This window comes from Crocodylus porosus, unplaced genomic scaffold, assembly GCF_001723895.1.
Source record: "Crocodylus porosus isolate Cpor-Errol unplaced genomic scaffold, CroPor_comp1, whole genome shotgun sequence".
Lineage (NCBI taxonomy): Eukaryota > Metazoa > Chordata > Crocodylia > Crocodylidae > Crocodylus > Crocodylus porosus.
In genome coordinates this window covers 8562754-8581890 of record NW_017728911.1, presented here as the reverse complement: position 1 = coordinate 8581890, position 19137 = coordinate 8562754, and positions in this window count along the sequence as shown.

The following is a 19137-nucleotide window of genomic DNA, read 5'->3' as shown; positions in this document are numbered from 1 at the left end:
TGTTGGTTTCCTTTATATCCCTTTGAAAACGCTCCCATTACAAGGAAATAAGACAGAGTCCCTATTTCAAAGTCAGTGCATCCCGAGGTGGTAGAGAAAAGAGCTAGAACCTCATGTGCCTCATGCATTATCAGTAACATTGGTAAAGATCCAGTTGCAGGCTGCTTTCTGCTGGTGCTGATGAAAAGCATTTGAGCTTGACTATCAGTTCCTGAGGCAAGCACACAGTTAGGAGAAACTGATTTATTTGTGAACCAAGGAGTTTTTGGTCAGTTTTGAAAGTATAGTCAGGTTTAAATGCTCTAGCTTGTACTTTCCGAGAGCATGCAGTAGTGAGAGCTCAAGGTTAAAGAAATTAACGATCTTGGATAATTATTTCCAACTCAAGCAGCTGATGGGTTATTCCTGGTTGCAGGAGGGATAAACTGTCCCCCACTCAAGGGCTGACTGCAGAAGTCAGTCATCTCAGGCATCCATTTCCCCCCCAGGATGCTTTTTCCTGTAATACTGCATGTGAAGACTGTCTTTTGGAAGGATCCTGCAGCAGCCTGATCCTGTCGTGATTCCCTTTTTATATTGGTTTTACTCCATAATCCTGATTTATGGTAGCATAGAGAGGAAAGTTGGGCCCTTTCTCACTGGGCACCTCCACACATGACAAAATTGGCCTTTAAAGTGGCTTAATTGCCCTTTTGCCCTGCTTTAATGGCGTCACTGGTTACACCCGTGGCAGCGTATTTCATTTTAAGTTTGTCACACTGTACACATGTGGCAGCGTATTTCTCTTTAAATGACCCTGTTACATAGCAAAGTAAAACACTTCAGATGTATTTTAGTTTGCTATGTAACAGATTGCAGCAGTGCACAGGGTGCCGGAAACCCAGACATGCTCGGGGAAGCTTAGGCTTGGCAAGTTTCCAGCACCTCCTGCACCATCCCCACCCCCTTCTCTGGTCACCAGCACCAGCCATCCTGCCGCCTTGCTGCACTGCCCCAGGAGCAAGCCAGCCCATCCCTGGGTGGTCCCAGGTGGCAGGAAAGCAGTGGGGACCATGCACAGGTGCTATGCGACCTGGTGGCAGCTCATGCAGGCAGGTTCTCCTGAGGAAAAAAAAAAAAAAAAGAAAAAAGTGGTGAGGGGTCTGATCTCTCTCTCTTCCTTTCTTTTTTTTTTCCCCCCCAGGGTCTGCCCACCTCTCCTGTGGCCAAGGGTTGAGCTCCCAGCAGGCTCTGACCTGCTGGGGACGGGGGCAGCTAAAACATGATTTAATTTTTTCTTTTCTGGTTGAGACTGCCCATGGCAGCAGGGATGGAGGGAGACAGGGGGCTGTCACTGTGATGTGATGGAAGTCCCTAAATTAAAACAGTAGGTTTTTAATTGACACAAAAACCCACCAATTAAAAATTCTCCATTTCAATTTAGGGAGAACTAAATGCCCGTCATGTGTACAAGTAGCCTAATTGCAGTACCTCTATAACCATGCACTCATAGCATAGAGCAGGGGTGGGGAAAATGCAGCCCATGGGCCGGATGCAGCCCACTGGGCCATTCTATCTGACCCAGGGGGCCCCTGAAAATTTAGAAAATTAATATTTATCTGCTCCTGGCTCCCTGTCATGTGGACCTTGATGGCTTGACAAAACTCAGTAAGCAGCCCTCCACCCAAAACAACTGCCCGCCCCGGCATAGAGAGTTTCTTTTCCCAAAGGTACTTTATTTTGCCAGCAAAATCTCTTAAGAAACTAACTGGTTCATGCAATGTTCACAGGCAGGTGCCAGCTGCCTCCACCCAACCACCTGAGATCCTTATCTGGCAAGAAACTTTTTCCTGTTTCCAATCAGCTGGTAATGCTTGGCGAGTCATCTGTGCCCGATGGCAGTAAACAGCATTGTCCATGACTTGGGGGATGTCCACACAGCAAAACAAAGGTGTAATTGCAGTGCACATAGGCACAGTCCCACAGTAACTTTAATCTAGCACAGATTATAGTAACAGGAATGACGTGGAAGTGTGGACTTCAGCCCAGACAGGGAATCTGTGGAAGTGCTCAGTTCCTGGAAGTTTTTGCACTGGTTACTAGCTCATGCAGCAATAACAACGTTGAAACTTCCTGTCCGTGGTGCAGTGGCATTTTAATTTCTTGCTGTAGCCATACCCTTACATTGTGAGGCTCAAGCATAGGACCTTAAAGGCAAACAAAATTACAAAGGCCTCTACCCCAAATCTTACTAAAATTCATAAGAACCTTTTAATTGACTTGCTGGTCCAAGGTGAAATGAAGGACTAGAGAGGAATTTGGGACTCAAAATATGGAAAGGCATTTGGAATAACTTAGCCTGGGGGGTGTTCAGATCTGGGGTTTATGTTCAAGCCCACTTTTGAGAATGCAGCCAAAATGACAAACTCCTCTAGTGGGAAGTAGGAGGGTAAGCTGAGCACTGGCATAGGGAGGGGAGTCTAAAGGGCAGCCAAAGTATACTTAGACCTCAATGCTGAGGAGAGGATGTAGATTAATTACAACACCTACATGTGGTATGTAGTATGAACCAGGATGAGGGTTCATGGCAGTATAAGAGGATTATGGAGCCCTAAAGCCCACAGAAGGTTTGGATAACTTATTTACTTCTCCACTAACTCAGTCTAGAAGAGAGGGGGGGAAAAGGCAAAGGTTAATACAGTATATACAGTGCCTTTGTCAGGCAAGAGTTGCACAGAGCACCCCTGCACAGGGCTTACAAATATGTTTATACGCTGTCACTAGCCACCTTGGGTCTGTTGCACCTTCTATTTTTCTTTCATCCATTTAGACAACTGCAGGAGATATGGCACTATGGCACATCACTTGGATAGCTGAGTTCAGCTGGCTGGCATGTTCAGCTGCTGGATACATAAGCCTGTGGCAGGCAGCCATTGGAGGAGTTGGTGGTGCATTTTCTGGCCCATGGTAATTAATTAGGATCATGGGTTACTGGTGCTTCCTGAGCCGGGGGGGGCCTTGCCCTGCAGTGGCCAGTCAGTGACTGGGGTGGTCCCCCTGTGGCGGATTGTGCTGATCGGGGGGGTGACACTTCTGAGTCAATGCGATTGGCTGTGGGGGAACCCCTTCCCCACCCCAGTTGGCATGATCAGCCACAGGGGGACCACAGGGATTGCTTCTTCTGGTGCCCTCACTCCCTGGCTGGTGCTCTCAGGGGTGGCACCAGTACTCTTGCCTGCCCCCCTGCCCTTTGCCTAAGTAGGGAATGATGCTGTCAGGGGGTGCACCAGCGCTCTCAGGGGGTGCATGTGCACCCCTTATGCATTGCCACTGATTAGGGTGATGTTATAGGTTATCATAAAGGTACTTAAAACAGGAGCATTCACTCATTAAAGGGTGTTAACCTGTCCTAAATACCTTTTAAACATTTTAAAGTTATGCCACTTCAGGTGAGGATTATCTTTGCTCCATTTTACCCAGATTGTTCCAGGGCATTGTTAGCTGCTCCAAGGAGATAAAAACAATGTTTTCATTCCTCCAGCATCCTGGGATGTACCACTCCTTTGCTCTATGGGCAGTCTTTCAACCCTCCTGAACTCTACTGCCCAGGGGTATAGTGCTGGCCTCAAGTCAGCACTCCTTCCTCTCCTCAGGGGATGTAACCCCAGAACCCCCTAGCCACTCTGAGCATTCAAGTGCAGCTCACCAGCTAGCTGCTTGCTCTATCATCTCAGTGCAGACAACACCAGCAATCCTACCATCTACCTCCGTGAAGACAATGAGCCAGAGAATGAAGACCATTCTCAGCTGGATCCCAGTTCTGCCCCAACGTGGCATGCATGCAGTGAGCCTGCTGGGTCTCAGCTCTGCTCTGGTGTGAGTACTAACTGCCCCCAAACTAGTCCCCTTTAATTCTTTTTTTTTTATTCTTTTATCTTTACTTCCCCACTCTTACCATTCATTTCAAGCTGGGTTTTTTTCCAAGACCTTTTTTGCCTTCTGCCTATGGCTCCGCCTAACTCCAGTTGGCTACAGAGCAAGGGAAGCCAATGATGGTTTCTCTGCCTCCAAGCTATATGCCACCCTCGTCCCTCCTCTCCCATCCCAGAGGAGGAATATCTGTCCACACCCCAGCTTACTGGGCCCTCTAATGGCAAGCCACAGTTGTGTAGGTTTGAGGCAGTATTAAACCTTATCTGTGACTGCTCTGAAACTGTTCCAACTCTGACAGTATAACATTGCACAGATTTAAAATGTTTTAAAGGTAACCTGTAACAGCATCTCAGAGCAGAAGTGATAGTCACCATACTGTGAGAAGGCAGGCCATCTCCTATGGCAGTGGTGCTAAACCTTTTCCCCCCACTGTGGGCGATTCGGCTGGTGGTCCCGATCCGCTACCCAGGACAGATGCAGCAGGCACCATTCAGCCTTGTGGAGCAGGGTGGAGGGGCAGCCCGGCCACAAACCAGCCCCGCAGGGGAAGGGGGTTTGACTTAGTCCTGTAAGGGGAATGGGGTGTGGCTGGCCCCATTCTGGCCCTGAGGGGGCTGTGGTGGGGACAGTAGGGCTTAAGCTGGCCCCACAAGGGAATGGGCAAAGCTCAGCCCCAACCCAGCCCCACAAAGGGCTGGCCATGTGGAGGCAAAGGGGCACAGCTCAGCTCCTACCAGCTGTGTGGTCCTTGGGATATGGAATCTGGCAGCAGGGGAGAGTGGCAGTACTAACGGCCACTGTTGCCCCACTGCAAAATTTCCCGACCCATGGAGAGTCCCATGGGCCAGATGTGATGGCTCTGTGGCCTGCATTTGATCCACAGGGTGAGAGAATTGAGCACCCCTGTCCTACAGTTTTTTTTGGTGCCATTCTACTGCTGGAGATCTTTGCAGGAAGGAAGCTAAGCTTACCCACTTTGTAATTGCATCTTTGGCATTTAAACTTAAGAGTGACATTTTCTGGTCAATTTTTTGGGACATAGTAGCTAAGTATGTGGGGAGTGAGAGAGACAAACGTACAGCCATGTCTCTGCCTTTGGAAGTCTCTGCTCAAGTTCAAAAAATATTATAGGGAAAAGCTCATACTGATGATGTGGCCCAAACTATACAGGCAGTCCTTGACTTACAATGTTTCGAGTTACAACGTTTCACACTTACAGCGTTTATAAATTGACACCCTATTTCAACTTTCTGACCTCAGTTTTGACTTTACAGTGCTTGATCTGACACCACGCCATGCCAGCGGACAAGTTTTCTGCGTCGCCCATCCCCCTGGAGAACATCTGTCCAAACTTCCTTGGACACTTTCTCTAAGAAAGCAGAGAAGACTCCAAAGAAACCTGCAGCCAAGACTCCTGAGAAGACTTCAGCCAATAACCCTTCAAAAAGTCCAGCAGTCACCTCAAAGAAGTCCGTCCAAATCAATTATTGCTATTTACAATATAAGTACATTAATGTAGCTATATTACTCATCTATAATTGACTGAGTACAAAATTCTGGGTTATTTTTGGTGAAAACAGGGTATCGAGCCTTGGTTCAGGAACAAATCCCCCATTTATAACATTGTTTCCTATGGGGAAAATTGGTTCAAAGTTGCAATGTTTCGACTTGAAGACATGGTTTTCAGGAACCATTTGTGTTGTAAATCCGAGGACTGCCTGTATACCTCTTTCTCTTGGTTGGCGAAAGGCTAAGAAACATCACCCTGACAGAAAGATGCCCTCACTGAAGCATTAGGCAGTCAGCAGCAGTTCTTATCTGTTGCTGTCTGGCAGAAGCTACAACCAGCAAGGCACCGAATGTCTGGACTCAATCTGGCCTTTGGATTCTATCTCAATGGTCTGAAGTGGGGATGGTACGTCATGGGCAGCTTCCACTGGCATACCCTTGCCGAGGCATACGTGTCAAAGGTCTTGGTGTGATGGTTGTAGGACTCTACAAGCAGTTTAATCAGGCACCTGACTAGACTTTGTATGTGTATGCCATGATCCATGACAGCTGCCTACTATGTAGAGGGCTTCAGTTTCCAGGATGATCAGTGCAGCTGTTTTGATAGAGGAAACAATGAGGAGAACAGCTGGAGATTGGCAAGGACTTATTAACTGAATTTTCTTTTCAATATAAATAGAAATCTCACTGTCGGGAATGAGCTCTGTACTGAGCCTCAGCACACAACTCCCTCCCAAAACGGGAGTTTTTTTCTGAGGGACATTTAGGGAAATGTGTTGGTTATTTTATACTTTTAAAGATATGTTTCCTAAATGCTGCTCAACAACTAACTGTAAGTCTGTCCATCAGCACTGCATTTGAAATCTCAGGAGGTTTTAATTGGTCTGAATGCAAAGTCTGCAGAATGCACAAAATGAGAAAATGTTGTTCAGAAATTCCATTTTCTTTTTCTCCTGGAGATATGGAACATCTCTGACTAAAGGAACAGAAGTTCCTTTAGTCGGCCTGGCACCAAAGCACAGTCACTTCAGATGCCAGAGACAGGAATGCTAAAGAATTTCCCAGCTCTCATCCTGTTGTTCCCAGGAAAGATGTCAGTCTGGGTACAGCTCGTAAAATTTAAGAAGCAACACTGCGGTGCTATAAAATTCTCAGTTTGAATGTTCTCGGAACCAAACATGCTTTGGCCAAACAGGCTGAAAAATAAGGAGCTAGTCACATCACTTTTGTGGCATCTGTGTAAAGAAACAATACACAGCAGGTGGCTGTACAAGGCCTCATTGTTTATAACTAGTGTAAACTAGCACCAGTTCCTATGATACTCAGGAGCTAGCAACATAGAGCACCATCTACTGCCACCTTATCTATTAACTCTTGGCACATATACAGGTATGGAACACATTGGTCCTGCCCCAGTGAAACCACAGTTCTAGTCTGTGCTAGGAAAATAAGTCATATTTAAGTAGACTTCAGCTAAATGATCTTGGAATGGAAGGCTGAGCTGTGTTCCTTTCATGCTGTCTTTAAAGTTGTAAAAAGTGTTTTGACTAGTATTTCAGATCTATTAGCCTGAACTTCTAACATTTCTTTAAATGCTACTTATTTTCCAAATAACTTAGTCATTGGGTATTTTGCAATTTACTTCGATGGGGATAAAACTAGTCCTATATTCTCAGTTTCTTGGAATAATCAGTGACCAGAAACAGCTGTATAGCGTACTTAGTAAGCTGCTTAAAGTCTGCCCTCCATTTGTGATGGGGAAAGGCAGAGGAATGTTTCTAAAAATACTTTTCAGCACTATAGAAATGCATTGCACTTGGGAAAGTGTTCTAGAGGGACGGGATGAAAATGATGGATCATGTGCATTAGTATATGAATAGTCAACCAGTTTGAGTCATTATTAATTGTTACCAACAATTCAGCCAACCTCTGGGAATTGTTGGGGACATTTGCACATCTCTTTACTCATCTATAAATTCACACTGGAAAGACACAGCTCTTCCTTTATCCTGTTTAAAAAGATTTGGTCATCCAACAAAGGAGCAATATTAAAACTGTGATTCAGGCCTTGTTTCCACATGCATTCATTCTGGATTAACTCCCGATTGACTCCCTAGGTGAACACTTTTATCCACCCATCACATTAAGTAGAAAGAACTTCTTGCATAGGCAAGCTCTCTGATGTTTTTATATAGACAACCATGAACAATCATCTCAAGAGAACAGTTGGCAAACACTATACAGGTTGGGAATTATCCAGGGCAATTATTTGGCAAAATTCTAACAAATGCATTCAAAGAAAATTGGATTTGTGAATAATTCAGAAATAGGGAAAAGTGAGTTAAATTTATAACATAAGAGATGCTTCAAATGCTTTTACATGTACACCCTCATAATTAATGGGTACAGGGCATACTTTTAATTTTAAATTAAAAGCTGTAAGTATATGGCTGTTTTCATACCTTTTGGCTAAAGAATTTCTAGGCCCCCTAGCGTAGAGCTTTGTTTCTCCTCTTTGGTGAGGACAACTCCATTAATGTAGTGGTGCACATTTAGTAATAAGCCTTGGCTTGTATAATGAAAAGCTGACAATTGTAATTGATGACAGTAGCGAAAAATAAAATGGAAAATGGTATTTTGGTGGTCTGTTATAAAATCACTTTATAAATTTGAGTCAGCTAATCTGGAGCTCCACGGCTGGGTATCTCTTTCTTTATCTGTTGATTAAACCAATAAGGTTTTTTACTGCCACCTATTGTGTGGTTATTCCAAGTTGAAGGTGGTTTACAGTTCTGTCCTTTGATTCTGAAAAAAACACAAAAACATAGTTTCATAGCTGTTAGAGGTCAGAAGGGACCTAAATAAATCATCTAGTCTAAACCCCCGCCACTGGCCAGAGCACATGCTGGGATCACATGACCCCAGACAGGTGTTCATCCAACCTCTTTTTTAATTTACCCAAGGTAGGAGCCAGGACCACCTCCCTAGGAAGTTGGTTCCAGATCCTAGCCATCCTAACAGTGAAACAGTGCCTCCTAATCTGTAATCTGAACCTATTCTCCAGCAGCTTCTGGCCATTGTTCCTCATCACCCCAGGTGCTGCTGGGGGGAATAGGGCCCTTCCTATTTGCTGCTGATCTCCCCTAATGAGTTTGTAGGCAGCCACCAAATCCCCCCATAGCCTCCGTTTGCTGAGGCTGAACAAGTTCATGTTGCTCAGCCTCTCATAAGGCCTGCCTTGTTGCCCTCCAACCAAGCAGGTGGCCCTCCTCTGAACCCTGTCAAGGCAGGCCACATCCTTCTTAAAGTGCAGTGCCAGAACTGGATGCAGTACTCCAGTTGTGGCCTGACCAGTGTCGCGTAGAGGGGGAATATCACCTCTCTGGACCAACTTGAGATGCGTCTTTGGGTGCACGACAAGGTACGGTTGGCTTTGCTGGCTGCGGTCTAGCATTGGCGGCTCATATTCATCTTGGAGTCAATAATGACTCCAAGATCCCTTTCCGCCTCTGTGCTCACAAGGGGGGAGCTCCCCAGCTTGTATGTATGGTATGGATTCCTTCTCCCCAGGTGCAGCACCCTGCATTTATCTACGTTGAAGCCCATCCTGTTACCATCCGCCACTTCTGTAATCTGTCTAAATCTAATTGCAGCCTCTCTCTCCCTTCGAGCGTGCCTACTTCTCCCCACATCTTGGTGTCATTGGCAAACTTGGACAAAGTGTTTTCCACCCCCTTGTCCAAGTTGCTGATGAAGATGTTGAACAGGTAGGCCCCAGGACCGAGCCCTGGGGGACCCCACTATTCACATCCCACCAGCTTGAGTACGACCCGTCCACCACCACTCTCTCGGTGCACCCCATCAGCCAATTTTTGACCCATCCAACTGTGTAGGCATCAGTGCCACAGTTGCTCAATTTATTAATGAGAATGGGGTGAAAGACAGTATCAAAGGCCTTCTTAAAGTCCAGAAAGACTGTGTCCACAGTGACACCGTCATCCAGGGATTTAGTTACCTGGTCATAAAAGGCCATCAAGTTGGTCTGGCAAGACCTGCCTTTGGACCCATGTTGATTTCCCCTGCTGGCCCCTCGCAGATGTGATCCTTGATAATTTTTTCAAGGATTTTCCCCAAGACCGATGTGAGGCCTATAGTTATGGGCCTATAGTTTCCTGGGTCCTCCTTTCTCCCTTTCTTATAAGTGGGGACCACATTAGCTAGTTTCCAATCTCTGGGCACCTGGCCTGTGGACCATGATCACTGATACAGCCGGGCCAAGGGCACAGCAATGACCCCCGCCAACTCTCTCAACATAAAATGATTTTGAAGAAAACAGGAATACTGGATTAGAAGGAGTTTCCTGGGCCAGCAAGTCCAGTTCCTGTATTCACAGGCAATCGTTTATCCAAGGAATCCACAAGATCACCTCTTCAAACAAGATGAAAGGTCAATAGCAGACTGGGCAGTATTAGGACTGTTGCTTGCAAGTCAAGGGAAGTGATTTTTCTGCTCCATTCAGCATTGGTGAGGCCTGCCTTGGAGAACTTGATCCATTTTTGGACACTGTACTTCAAGAAAGACATGGGCAAATAGGAAGGAGTCCAGTGGAAAGCAACAAAAATAATTAAAGGTGAAGGGAAGAGAAAGGTAGAAAAAAATGGGATTATTTAATGTGGAGAATAGGAGATTGAGGGAGGGTTTGGTAACAGCCTTCAAATACCCAATAGGTGATGATAAAGAGAATCGTGATAGACTACAGGCAGTCCTCAATTTACAACATTTCAAGTTATAACATTTCGCACTACAACATTTATAAATTGACACCCTGTTTCAAGTTTCTGATGTCAGTTTCGACTTTACAACGCTTGATCCGATGTGATGCCACACCATCGAACAAGTTCGCAGTGTCACCCATCTCCCTGGAGAGCATCTGTTCAAACTTCCTTGGACACTTTCTTCAAGAAAGCAGAGAAGACTCCAGAAAAACCTGCAGCCAAGTCTCCTGAGAAGACTCCAGATAAAAACCCTTCAAAAAATCCAACTAAGAGCCCTTCAAAAACTCCAGCAAAGACAACTCAAAGAAGTCCTTCCAAATCAATATTTACAATAAAAATACATTAATGTAGCTATATTACTCATCTATAATTGATCAAGTACAAAATTCTTGGGTAGTTTTGGTGAAATTAGGGTATCGGGCCTTGGTTCAGGAACCAATCCCCCATTTTATAACATTGTTTCTTATGAGAAAATTGGTTCCGAGTTACAACATTTCACTTTGTGGTTTTCAGGAACCAATTGTGTTGTAAGTCCAAGGACTGCTTGTATTCTCTTTGTCTGCAGGAGACAGGGCAAGGAATGGTCATCTCAAAGTGCAAGAAGGGTAATGTGTTTGATATGAGGAAGCACTTTCTCACTATAAGGGTGGTTAAAGATTGGACTAGATTACCTAGAATAATTGTGGAATCCTTGGAAGTTTTAAGAGCAGGTTAGCCAAAACTCTGTCTGGCTTCTTTTAGACTGGGATGATCCTGCCTTGAGTGGGAGACTGGATTATATGACCTCATAAAGTCCCTTACAGTCTTATTTTTCTATATGTCTGTGTAACAGGGAACCCTAGCCCTGTTACTGAGAGACAAGTCTTTAAGACCCAAGTGTACAGGAACAACAAGAATCAGGAGGGTAGGGGTTAATAGCCCAACCACCCAAGCCGGTCAGCTGACAGGAAGGGGATAGGTCTCTGGACACATAGAAACCCCAGGGCTGAGGCTGGCAGGAGGAGAGCGCTGCCCACAGCGGAACTACCCAAGAATGTTGTGGCTGCTGGCCAGACTGTTGCTGTGGCTAATGAGTCTCTAGGAGTCTATAAGGCACCCAGAGCTGGGGGTGGTGCTAAATATGAAAGGAGCAGTTTGGCGTTTTAAGGAGCCAAAGTGTGGCTTTTATGACTTGTATTATGTTATAGCCCAGGGACTCATATTTATGTTATTGTTGTATCCAGTCGACGGGACTGAGGCTATTTGGGGAGGAGGAGGCGTCACTGGGGCACACTATTGTGCAAAGCCCCAGCACTGGGGGGGGTGATTGGACCCCAGCACTGGGGGGGGCACAGCATCAGGGGGGTGATTGGATCCCAGCACCGGGGGGGCACAGTGCCAGTGCCAAGAGGCACAGCAATGGAGTGAGCTGACCCAATGCCCTAGGGTGCAGATCAACAGTTGCATACCATCTGCAAGGCATGGGCCACTGTGTAGGGGAGATTTGGAGTGATAGCAACCCCTAGCATTGGGGTAGTAAATGGGCAGCCTTTTGCCTGAGTAACACTATAATTATTGTTCCAACAATTCATGGCAGGCAAGATAGGTTGGTGGGTAGCCCAGAGACAGAGGGTCAGGCCTACATTAGATGGGCTCGGGGATGGACCTCTGTCACAGTCTACAAAAGACTTATTTCTACTTGCATTTAACATTGTACTTTCCTTTCCTTCCCTCCTGTGCTTCAGAAAATTTGTCGTCTTTAAAAAAGAGTCTTTTCATATCTTGGGTGCAGAAACATGATGGGATGAATGAGATGAGTGAATCACTAACCTTGTGCTCTCCGAACCTTTCACCAGTATATGGCTTCTCACAGAAAATAGCGACCGACTTAAAACTCTTATGCGTAATAGTTCAGTGTTCTCTTCCGGATCCAGTGAGATACTGGATTTTTTTATTCCATGATTAATCTTAAAAAGCTACTGCCTCGTTATTTTCCGTCTGGCTTTTTCTCCCTCACAAATAATAAAATACATTGTATTAACTTTCTTTTAACATTTTTTTTGGGAGGGGGGGAGGGGGGGGTTCCTGTTGGATTTTGGTTTCTGGTATGTAGGAGGGGAACATATAGGTGTCTGATTTTAATTGTTTTAGAGATGTTTTACAACTGTTAGAAACCCTAATGGTAACTGGACTTTTAATTTATTATTACTGCCTGACATTAAATTAAAAAAAGACTCCTTTTTCATATTCCCCACTCCTGTCATTGCTTCCAAAATATAGGAAAGTTGACTCTCTTCTTTAAGAAAAATAAAACAGTTTTGTGCCCCCAATGTGTTTGATTAAGAAGCAGGGTTCAGGTCTAACTGTGATTCTAGAGGCTTGAGTTTGAGCCTTGCTGTGGACTTACAGCAAAGGCTCCCTCCAGTCAACATGGTTGTAAATGGATACCACCTCCATTTGTGTGTGGAGACAAAAGCAGCTGGATATGATACTAGCTATGTAACTTGCCTGTATGCTGTTGGCTGCCACAGCTGATGTGCCTTGTCTATGTTAGAGCTAGGCTGGGCTGGACCTTTGACCTGTTTGATTGTCAGAGCATTTAAAGTATCACTTACCTTTCCATGCCTATAGAAATGAAACAATTTGTACCTCAGAGAGAACAGTTTCAGAATGCATACAGAATTAGGCAGACACGTGTCATGATGACAAAGTTTTCCTTGCAGCTGTAACAGGTGGTTTAGTTACCTTTTTAGGAAACAAAAGCTGAGGTCCTGAGGCTTGACTGTTCATGACTCCTCCACAACTATCCCTTTCCCTCTTACCACATTTTGGAAAACCCTGCCTGGGAGGATTTCCAGTTGAAAGATTGCATTATTAGGCTTATGCATATGTATCCAAAAGTGAAAACTGATTAGGAACAAAATTAAATGAAAAGCAGCAAGTGGACACAGAAACAATGGGGAAAACTAAGCACAGTTTATAAAAACTTTCCTGCTTTAAGAAACTAAGGCATGGTCACTAACACAGGTAAGGAAATCATTAACATTATATGCTAATCCAAAGATAAATGCTGTGTTCTCTACTGATATAGGTAAGTATAATGACCTGTAAGTCAGGACAGAAGTGGGGGCTAATGTAGGACCTGATACTATCCCTTTCTTGGAGTAATATCAGTGTTCACCAGTTACTTTTCACTGTCATTACCTGATGTTTATATTATAAGGGCACTTAAGTGAGTGTCATATTGTGTTAGGTGCTGCACAACCTTGAAAATTATAGTCCTGCCACAGAAGAGCTAGTACGACCAGCAGTAAAACAGATGCCTTCAGCCTGCTGCTGCACTAGTTGAAAGCATGCATTTGAAAGATATGTTTAAAAAATGGATTATAGGAAGTTGATTCTATCTGGATGAAGCTTACTGAAAATATGTCAAGGCTAGTTGAAACAGAGAAAAGTTTGTTCAATTAAAGATCATTGTCATGGGCTTTTGCTGCTTTACTGAGCTGTCAAGACAAATGAGATTAATTTTGATCAAAGCCCAGATCCAGAAAGCAGGAGGGGCATATCTACACATGCTTTAATGTGCCATTGTTGTGGCTTATTAGGTTTAGTACCTCTAATATGAAGTACTAACTAAATGTACAGTAACTGGCACTACTGCACAGTCTTTTCATGCACTTAATGTGCAGTAGACTAAGTCTATGGTGCATTAACACATTAGCACGACTTTTGCCGTGACGCATTAATGCACAGTAGAATTGGTTTACTGAGCATTAAGCATCTTGTGTAGACACGCCTGAATTGTCCTAATAAAACTGGAATTGGAACTATTGCTAAGCATTTGGAAGACCAAATTCCTTGAGTTAGATGGTTGACATGCATACATTTCATTGGTGCAAATTAAGATCCAGTTTTATTGTTCTTTATGCAAGGAATGAATAAGGGATATTACTAAAAAACTTTTAAACTCTAAACAATGGGCAGTTACAAGTAGTCATGTTAGTCTGAAGACAGGCAGAAGGCAGAGAAGATATGCACATGATAGACTAACTAAATAATCACAGCATCTGATGAGCCAAGCTCAAGTTCATGAAAACTTATGCTGTACATATGTTATATCTTATTAGTCAATCAGGTGTTTATCTGCCTGACCCTGCCTGGTAACAGTTAGATGCACATTATGAATAACATTTGTATGGATACATATACAGAGAGTTCCCGTATTGTTAGTGACATTTCCATTTTAAAAAGTCCCAGAAAACCTTGGCTTGTACAAAATATGATGGTTCCTATTTGTAGGGGTTATGGTAATCTTTCCTCCCACTTTGCAGGGGTTACTGTATCTTAATCTGTAAACTTTCAAAACAAAGTGAAGCCAATGCCACTACCTTGCCTGACACTATGTACTATATAGACATGCCAATACCTCTATGAAGCTTTCAGCGAGCCTGCTTGGAGCTTCATATTTAAAGAAAAAATAAAAAGCTTTGCTCAGCTGTAGCCAGAACTGCTATAAGTTCAGTTCAGATCTTGTCATCCCCTGCCAGTTCATTGATAACAGTATTGCATGCACCAAACAATGTAAATTCTTAATTGTCCATTTGGGTTTAGGGATTTTTTTATTTAATTTGTAGATCGCAAAGTACTTAAATAACTATCTTTCATATAGTTGTTGTCACAACACCCATCTCAGGAAGTATTACTGGCATTATTCCCATTCTACAGATGGAGAACTGTGGTGTATATATGCTAAGTGACTGACCATGGCCATGCAGGAAGCCTGTAGTAGATCAGGGAAGTAAAGCAGGGCCTCCTCAATCCTAGGTCAGTGCCATTGGACCATCCTTTTTGAAAAATCAATCCAGATTGTGCTGCCATCCCCTAAGTTGGATTTATCCCAAACATATAGAAAGCACTGTAAAATTGGTATTTGTATTTTGCATTTATGTGCCCATCTCCCTATGCCCTTTTAATAGGAAGGTGTTCAGAGATAAAGTTCAATTGAGGTGCAAAATTAATCAAAATTAAGTATTCTAATCTAAACTATGGATCCTTTACAGTCTTTTAATTTTAATTATAGAAATGGGGAGAGCAACTTGTGTCTTTGTATGCAGAAAGCAAAAGATTATCTGGAATATGTGGTGGCTACCGGAAGAAGATTCTTTACCTACTTCAATGGCTGGATGAAAGAACTGAAGACACCATCAAATACTACAACCCTACCAAAACATAACATTACTTAAACACACAATTGTTCCTTTGGGTCAGGAGAATGAACTTCATATGATAGATATTAGGTTACATTGCTTAATGTGCTACAGGAAAAAGGTACTTGGATACTATGGTGATGATGAAGCAGTGAAAGAAGCAGGAGAGCTATGTTCTAGGACATCCATAACAGTTAAATGAGAAATGGAGGAGCATCGTTAGAAATCTGTTTTGGAAATTCCTACAGATCCTACTTTTTGGAATGTCATGTCTGGAAAAGGATTGAAGAGGCTTCTGGAATTGGAATGCCTGGACAATGTCACCTTCCCTAAACAGTGCAGATGAGACAACACATGAATTAGCATATCGCCATCCCTCTTTGTGGGAAAGTGCTGGGGTGCAACAGCGCAAAAGACCGTAACAGCTGCCACCATGGTAAATTCTCCATTCCTCAGCTTGCACGCTAATGGTATTGTGAAAGGGCCAGTGAACACAGTAATAGTCACATATCAAGCCAGGATGATTGGGAAGATGCACAAATGCTCTTTTTCAAAGTCCTATATTATTGAATCTCAAAGGCTATAAGGTTGAAAAGTTTTTCCATGGTGAGAGAGGCAGGTTTTGAAACTGGCTGGACTTGAAATGGCAACTGTGTGATGCCAATGAACGCTGACCTGGCTTGTTTTAATACTTTTCTTGTCAATGACCAAGAAAGTTATATGGAGTAGGAGTTTTCTGACATTTTCTAAACAACTGCATCTTTCCCTTTAGTCTTTTTGAAGTCTGTTAAATACAGGTGGGAAAGAAGCAGATTTACTTCTGCAGGCACTAAACCACCTGGAGTCTGTATGTCAGTGGGATCTCCAGATGATGCCTGCTGGCTGCCTTCCACCCCCTGGAGTGATATAGGAACTGGATCACAATATGGCCCAATAGCTCTAAGTCACTGTTGCATGAAGGCAAAAGAGGCGTAATATACAGATTTCAGTGTTAGTTTTAAAAGGGAATTTGGGTCAAATCTGGCAATAATGCTTGATGTCCCAAACCCTTATTAATGGCAATTACAGTGCACCTCTCAGGATTTAGGCCTAAATCCCTAAAGCAGACAGTGCAAAAACTTAAATGAAAACAGCAGTGATGAGGAGGCCTTCCCTTTTCAGTATAACCTGAGGCCATATTATGCCACAAGTATCTATGTAGAGCTCCCCATTAAAGTGAATAGGAAAACAATAGCAGGATCTTAATAAATGGAAAAAGTTGATGCTAAAAAGCTACCCTACTAAGCAAGTTAATTGAAGAATGCTGAGAATCCTCTCCAAGCAAAGCTGTCATGATTAACAAGATGAAATTAAATCCTACATGACTAGAAAATTAGTCTAGCCCACAAGCAGTTTAGGTATGAATTCACAGTGTGATAAATGACTAAATTTTATTGAGAAAATGGTAATGAGAAATAAAATCCTGCACACTGAAATGCGTCTCATCTGGTCTGCATTTGACTTTACACATGAAAGCTATTTGGCCTGGCTGGCTGCCATATCCTGCAGTTCCAGAGATCTTTAGGCACAGGGAAGGATGTCAAAATTTCTTAGGTTAGATGCTCAGAACTGTGTCCTACTTCATTGTATGATGAGTTCTAGCAGCTCAACCCTTCTACCTCTCCCTCTGCCCCACTTGTAGCCCCCTTTTGCTGCACTTTTAAGCTGTCATATTCATGGTCAATCTTAATAAGATTTATGGGAGTGAACATTATTAACACTCTTAACAGCTATTATGATGGATTACCTCAACTCACATAGTTTTCCCCTCAAAAAAATTACTGTATAATGTCCCTGAAAATCACCAGAAAAAACCTTGCAAAACCCTGGATAATCCATCAGATATGGTGGAGAAGGCTTTATGCACAGTGAAATGTCATTGCAATAGTATGGAATTAAACATCTAGGCCTCCTGCCTCTGCTTTGCCTCCTCTGTGGATCACTGAAGGAATTTAGGCTCCAGGGCCCTGGTTTCCACCATTAAAATAAATTAAACAGTCTGCAAAGAAACCTTGTTGTGGTCATTTCTCAACGTTACCAAACACTTTATTCTATTACCCCTTAGGCTTGGGTCTGCAGATAAAACCTTTGGAACCTCTTTTTCACTGTTACATTAACAGATAGATATAGTTAGCCATTCATTGACCAGAGGTCAAGTTTGTAACTTGCATCCGTCTTTGACCTTTGCCTCTTGGCTGCTTTACAAGATCCTCATCCTGTTACCGTGACTACTTACCTAATTATTATTTCTCTATCACTCAGCTAATGCAGTGGTTCTCAACCTTTTTTGTACCAGGACCCACTTGTAAACATTGATGGCCAGTCCCAACCCAGTGCCCCCAGCCCCTAGCCCCACAATGTGTGTGGGAGGTGGGGTGTGGAGCAGGGGGGGGGCCCAAGCAGCCCCTTGAAGGCAGGCTGGGATTCTGCCACCCTGCAAGATGAAAGCCAGTTTCCCACATTTTTCTCCTTTAGAGGAGAACCATTTTTTAAATTTGTTCATGACACTTTCATATATTCTTGGGACTCATTTTTGGGTAATGACTCATTGGTTGAGAAACGCTGACCTAGAGTATCCCAGAAAAGGGTACAATTCCCAGGTGTGGGGCCCTACAGAAGGAAGTTTACAGGTTTCCTGGGTTGAATATTTCTTGATTATTGTAGTCAGAGGAAAGAGTTAATCCAGTTCCCCTGTAACATGAAGTGAATGAGGATTCAGATTCTGAAGTCTGCAGCTGATTCCCACAATTCACTAAAACCTGGAGTCATTCAGAGGCCTGATGCCACTGCATAGCCTCAAAAATTCTGGTTCCTGGCAACCTGGCTCCAGAGGAATGGAGCAGCAAGGGATTGCATCATCCCCAGCATTTGTTGTGAACTTGGAGAAACTCCAGTGATGTCCTTGGAGAAACTGGATTTCACCTGGACCCTGGGGTGCTGAGGAAGGGCATTTTGTACCCAAAAGGTTGTCTAACATCTCTCCCAATTAGATAGCTCGTCCCAGGGCCCAAGCATGGTGTGGGAAAAGGGTACACTTTACCAGGGCCTGGAGACTCTATTACCATGAGGAAAAAAAGTGATGGCTAAATTGTAGGTCATGCTTGAGGATATGTCTGGAAAGTTATGTACTACATATGGCAGAGGTGGGGAATTATTTTGGGTGGGGGGCCGCTTATTTAATTTTGGCAAGCTGTCAAGGGCAGCATGGGTAGCCCCGCCCCTTGACAGGTGCCCCGCCCCCTGATCACTGTCTTGGGACCAATGTCCCAGGGTCTGGGGACCCATATCTCAGGGCCAGCACTGGTGGGGCCCAGAGCAGGGCACAGGCTGGCAGGGGTCTGTGGAGCCAGGTTGTGCTGCACCAGCAGGGAGAGGGGGGAGCTGGCCCAGCTCCATAGATTCTCTGCCAGCCGGGACCCTGTACTCCTGCCACCTTGCTCTGGGCCCTGCCAGCGCTGGCGCCGGGACACCGGTGTGGGCCCCACGTTCCCGCTGGCTCCTGCACCCGCTCACTCCCACTGCCCCCCACAATACAGGCTGGGGGCAGCGTGCAGCCCTGACGCTGGTGCTGAGCGCAGGGAAAAGCAGCCCTCCCCTGTGGCCAGCACTCCCTGTTGCAGCCGCTCACAGTCCACATGGGGCTGTCCAGAGCAGGAACAGGCAGCCCCATGCAGGCTGCGAGTGGCTGCAGTGTGGGGTCCTGGCCATGGGGTGGG